The sequence below is a fragment of the Oncorhynchus keta genome, unplaced genomic scaffold (assembly GCF_023373465.1).
Source record: "Oncorhynchus keta strain PuntledgeMale-10-30-2019 unplaced genomic scaffold, Oket_V2 Un_contig_2353_pilon_pilon, whole genome shotgun sequence".
Lineage (NCBI taxonomy): Eukaryota > Metazoa > Chordata > Actinopteri > Salmoniformes > Salmonidae > Oncorhynchus > Oncorhynchus keta.
This window is the reverse complement of record NW_026283436.1, coordinates 17,040-22,500: the sequence shown is the minus strand read 5'-3', so window position 1 is coordinate 22,500 and position 5,461 is coordinate 17,040. Positions and strand designations below refer to the sequence as shown.

The 5,461-nt window shown below is 47.3% G+C and overlaps 1 long non-coding RNA gene across 1 annotated transcript in view; it reads right to left on the bottom strand.

Annotated features, from left to right (window-relative positions):
- The window catches only part of LOC127921778 (uncharacterized), an 8,177-nt gene extending 3,187 nt beyond the window's left edge, over positions 1-4,990 (bottom strand). Inside the window, exons 1-2 of the long non-coding RNA XR_008109540.1 lie at positions 4,949-4,990; positions 4,664-4,741 (exon numbers count right to left, since the gene is read on the bottom strand). This is a non-coding gene — a long non-coding RNA (uncharacterized LOC127921778). The remainder of the gene's footprint in view (positions 1-4,663; positions 4,742-4,948) is intronic.
- Between the last annotated feature and the right edge of the window lie 471 nt (positions 4,991-5,461).

The window sequence follows — 5,461 nt, the reverse complement described above, 5'->3', positions numbered from 1 at the left end:
CGTTGACCGATATTTTTTACTTACGATCTGGAAAGCGACACATCCTCCCCCAACATAAAGGAGGAGATTCTTCTGAATCAGATAACTCATTTCAAGCAACCTTTGGGTTACTGGCCAAACGCTTCTACTCGCCAGACTACCTGCCTATGGGCTGGAGAAGGAGATATTTCTGACGTCAAAAGTACCAGTCCAAGTTATCTTGCCTTCCAAAGTTTTACTTTTTAGAATCCCTGACTAACTTTCAGCTAAGAACTTTTTTAACTTCTCACTCTGTTCTTAATGTTCCCCGGCCTGCTTTTAGACCTGAACATCATTTCAGCTGCTATGTTATAGATGTTAAGCTGCATAGATCATAAAAATCATTGTGCTGTCTTAATTTATAGATGTTTCCAAGGCCTCCGTTACCCTCACATTCTCGTTCAAAGGTTGACTGAAATAGGCTCCGGATCAGTCTTCTTCTGCAAGTGGTTTGAGAATTATCTGTCAGACAGGACTCAATGTGTGATCTCTGACGGTGTTAAATCTAGTTTTCTGAATTTTGCAAAAGGTGTAGCGCAGAAAGACACCTAGCATTCAAGTTGGCTATAGGGCAACAACAACAAAAAGCAGGCTTCATTCAACCAATCAGAGTACAGCTGCAACACTTCCTTTAGTTAAAGAGATTTAAAGTGGGCTTCCTGTTTTAGAAATAGATCTGGCCTCTCCCTGAAACAGCAGGAAGCAGATTGTACAGTCAACTTTCCTACCAGGTCTTGATTATGGTGACACCATTTACCAGAATGCAACAGCCACTACTCGTAAACCTTTGGATGCTGTCTACCATATAGCGCCCTTCGCTTTATCACAGGTGGCAGTTTTAATACTCACTACTGCATCCTGTATCAAAAGGCTGGTTGGTCCTCATTAAAGTCCTGTAGATCAATTAATTACTTCCTTTTTGTTTACAAAGCTTCCAATTTACTAAACTTCATTTTTAGTATAAAATAATGAGATACCAAACCCTTTCACAGGGTTGATTAACTCCTCAGATTCCGCAGATCTCCACAGAATGAGTTGAATCTGCTTTTAGTTTTCATGCTCCACATTTTTGGAGTCACTTACAAAATTCATTGCATTTTGATTCCCTGGTGCCACTTGGGCATTTAAAAACTTTGATGATAAATTAGTTCACTGAGGTGTGCAATTGTTTTGATTGATTGATTGATTTAGTAACTAGGTTCTAATGCTGTGATGTTCCAATGTAATGTACCTCTCATTTTTAAATATTTTGCTTTGGGGAAACATTGAAATTAAACCATGGTCTCACTTGACATCGCCTGATTAAATACACTGATCAAAAATATAAATTCTCAACACACCCACCTGGTGGGGTAGAGTTGTAAAGACACCCACCTGGTGGGGTAGAGTTGTAAAGACACCCACCTGGTGGGGTAGAGTTGTCAAGACACCCACCTGGTGGGGTAGAGTTGTAAAGACACCCACCTGGTGGGGTAGAGTTGTAAAGACACCCACCTGGTGGGGTAGAGTTGTAAAGACACCCACCTGGTGGGGTAGAGTTGTAAAGACACCCACCTGGTGGGGTAGAGTTCTCAAGACACCCACCTGGTGGGGTAGAGTTCTCAAGACACCCACCTGGTGAGGTAGAGTTGTAAAGACACCCACCTGGTGGGGTAGAGTTGTAAAGACACCCACCTGGTGGGGTAGAGTTGTAAAGACACCCACCTGGTGGGGTAGAGTTGTAAAGACACCCACCTGGTGGGGTAGAGTTCTAAAGACACCCACCTGGTGGGGTAGAGTTGTAAAGACACCCACCTGGTGGGGTAGAGTTGTAAAGACACCCACCTGGTGAGGTAGAGTTGTAAAGACACCCACCTGGTGGGGTAGAGTTGTAAAGACACCCACCTGGTGGGGTAGAGTTCTAAAGACACCCACCTGGTGGGGTAGAGTTCTAAAGACACCCACCTGGTGGGGTAGAGTTCTAAAGACACCCACCTGGTGGGGTAGAGTTCTAAAGACACCCACCTGGTGGGGTAGAGTTGTAAAGACACCCACCTGGTGGGGTAGAGTTGTAAAGACACCCACCTGGTGGGGTAGAGTTCTAAAGACACCCACCTGGTGAGGTAGAGTTCTAAAGACACCCACCTGGTGGGGTAGAGTTCTAAAGACACCCACCTGGTGGGGTAGAGTTCTAAAGACACCCACCTGGTGAGGTAGAGTTCTAAGACACCCACCTGGTGAGGTAGAGTTGTAAAGACACCCACCTGGTGGGTAGAGTTGTAAAGACACCCACCTTGTGGGGTAGAGTTGTAAAGACACCCACCTGGTGGGGTAGAGTTGTAAAGACACCCACCTGGTGGGGTAGAGTTGTAAAGACACCCACCTGGTGGGGTAGAGTTCTAAAGACACCCACCTTGTGAGGTAGAGTTCTCAAGACACCCACCTTGTGAGGCAGAGTTCTCAAGACACCCACCTTGTGGGTAGAGTTCTAAAGACACCCACCTTGTGAGGTAGAGTTCTAAACACACCCACCTTGTGAGGTAGAGTTCTCAAGACACCCACCTTGTGGGGTAGAGTTCTAAAGACACCCACCTTGTGGGGTAGAGTTCTAAAGACACCCACCTTGTGAGGTAGAGTTCTAAAGACACCCACCTTGTGGGGTAGAGTTGTAAAGACACCCACCTGGTGGGGTAGAGTTGTAAAGACACCCACCTGGTGGGGTAGAGTTCTAAAGACACCCACCTGGTGGGGTAGAGTTCTCAAGACACCCACCTTGTGAGGTAGAGTTCTCAAGACACCCACCTTGTGGGGTAGAGTTCTAAAGACACCCACCTTGTGAGGTAGAGTTCTAAACACACCCACCTTGTGAGGTAGAGTTCTAAAGACACCCACCTTGTGAGGTAGAGTTCTCAAGACACCCACCTTGTGAGGTAGAGTTCTAAAGACACCCACCTTGTGAGGTAGAGTTCTAAAGACACCCACCTTGTGAGGTAGAGTTCTAAAGACACCCACCTTGTGAGGTAGAGTTCTCAAGACACCCACCTTGTGAGGTAGAGTTCTCAAGACACCCACCTTGTGAGGTAGAGTTCTAAAGACACCCACCTTGTGGGTTAGAGTTCTCAAGACACCCACCTTGTGGGTAGAGTTCTCAAGACACCCACCTTGTGAGGTAGAGTTCTAAAGACACCCACCTTGTGGGTTAGAGTTGTAAAGACACCCACCTTGTGGCGTAGTTCTCAAGACACCCACCTTGTGGGTAGAGTTCTCAAGACACCCACCTTGTGAGGTAGAGTTCTCAAGACACCCACCTTGTGAGGTAGAGTTCTCAAGACACCCACCTTGTGAGGTAGAGTTCTAAACACACCCAACTTGTGAGGTAGAGTTCTAAACACACCCACCTTGTGAGGTAGAGTTCTAAACACACCCACCTTGTGAGGTAGAGTTCTAAACACACCCACCTTGTGAGGTAGAGTTCTAAACACACCCACCTTGTGAGGTAGAGTTCTAAAGACACCCACCTTGTGAGGTAGAGTTCTCAAGACACCCACCTTGTGGGGTAGAGTTCTCAAGACACCCACCTTGTGGGGTTCTCAAGACACCCACCTTGTGGGGTAGAGGAAGACACCCACTTGTTGGAGGGTTCTAAAGACACCCACCTTGTGGGGTAGAGGCAGACACCAGGGATGGTTCTGCTGGGACACCCACCTTGTGCCACGGGTTCTCAGGGGTTACCCACCCTGTGGACAGTGTTCTCACTGGTACACCCACGGGTTAGGGTCAGGGTTAAGGTCTGGGACGGTGTTCCACTGGTACACCCACCTTGTGGGTCAGGGGTTAAGACACACCTTGTGACGGTGTTCCACTGGAACACAGGGTGCCACGGGTTAGGGTCAGGGTTAAGGTCCCACCTTGGGACGGTGTTCCACTGGAACACAGGGTGCCACCTTTGGGGTCAGGGTTAAGGTCTGGGACGGTGTTCCACTGGTACACAGGGTGCCACCTTGTTAGGGTCAGGGGTTAAGGTCTGGGACGGTGTTCCACTGGTACACCCACGGGTTAGGGTCAGGGTTAAGGTCACCCACCTTGTTCCACTGGTACACAGGGTGCCACCTTTAGAGTCAGGGGTTAAGGTCACCCACCTTGTTCCACTGGTTCACAGGGTGCCACGGGTTGTGGGTCAGGGTTTAAGGTCTGGGACGGGTGGGGTTGGATGCTTCTTTAAATTGTACTGTGGTTATACCAGCATTCTAGATGTGTTCACTGACACAGTGGTCAGGCAGGTGGGGGTTAAGCTATAGACACCCACCCTCTACCCAGAGAACAGCAGGCTGGAACGGTTCTCACAGAGAGGGCATCTCTGTCTGTCCGGGAAGGAATGGTTGGGTTGGGGTTAGGGTCAGGGACAAATGACATTAGGATCAGTAACTGGGTCAGGAATAGTAACTGTATGGAATATAGATCTTAAAGACTACCAACAGAATACAGATGATAAAATAGTCTGGAACAGTATCTCAATTTGAATCATCAACTAATACACTGCAAGTTAATTCCCAGATTTTATTTGACTCCCAAACTCTGCCAATTAAACTTTCTGCTTCTCCAAATTGTCTGTTGTGTTTTCAAATAAATATTGTGAACTTACATGCACATGATGTGGGACTATCACCTGGTCACATGATGTGGGAATATCACCTGGTCACATGATGTGGGAATATCACCTGGTCACATGATGTGGGAATATCACCTGGGCACATGATGTGGGAATATCACCTGGTCACATGATGTGGGAATATCACCTGGTCACATGATGTGGGAATATCACCTGGTCACATGATGTGGGAATATCACCTGGTCACATGATGTGGGAATATCACCTGGTCACATGATGTGGGAATATCACCTGGTCACATGATGTGGGAATATCACCTGGTCACATGATGTGGAATATCACCTGGGCACATGATGTGGGACTATCACCTGGTCACATGATGTGGGTAATATCACAAGGTCACATGATGTGGGAATATCACCTGGTCACATGATGTGGGAATATCACCTGGTCACATGATGTGGGAATATCACCTGGTCACATGATGTGGGAATATCACCTGGTCACATGATGTTGGAATATCACCTGGTCACATGATGTGGGAATATCACCTGGTCACATGATGTGGGAATATCACCTGGTCACATGATGTGGGAATATCACCTGGGCACCCACCTGATGGGGGACTATCACCTGGTCACATTGTGGGAATATCACCCACATGATGTAGAATATCACCTGGTCACATGATGTGGGAATATCAAACCTGGTCACATGATGTGGGAATATCACCTGGTCACATGATGTTCTAATATCACCTGGTCACATGATGTGGGAATATCACCTGGTCACATGATGTGAGGTAATTCTCCTGGTCACCCACTGATGTGGGGTAATATCACCTGGTCACATGAT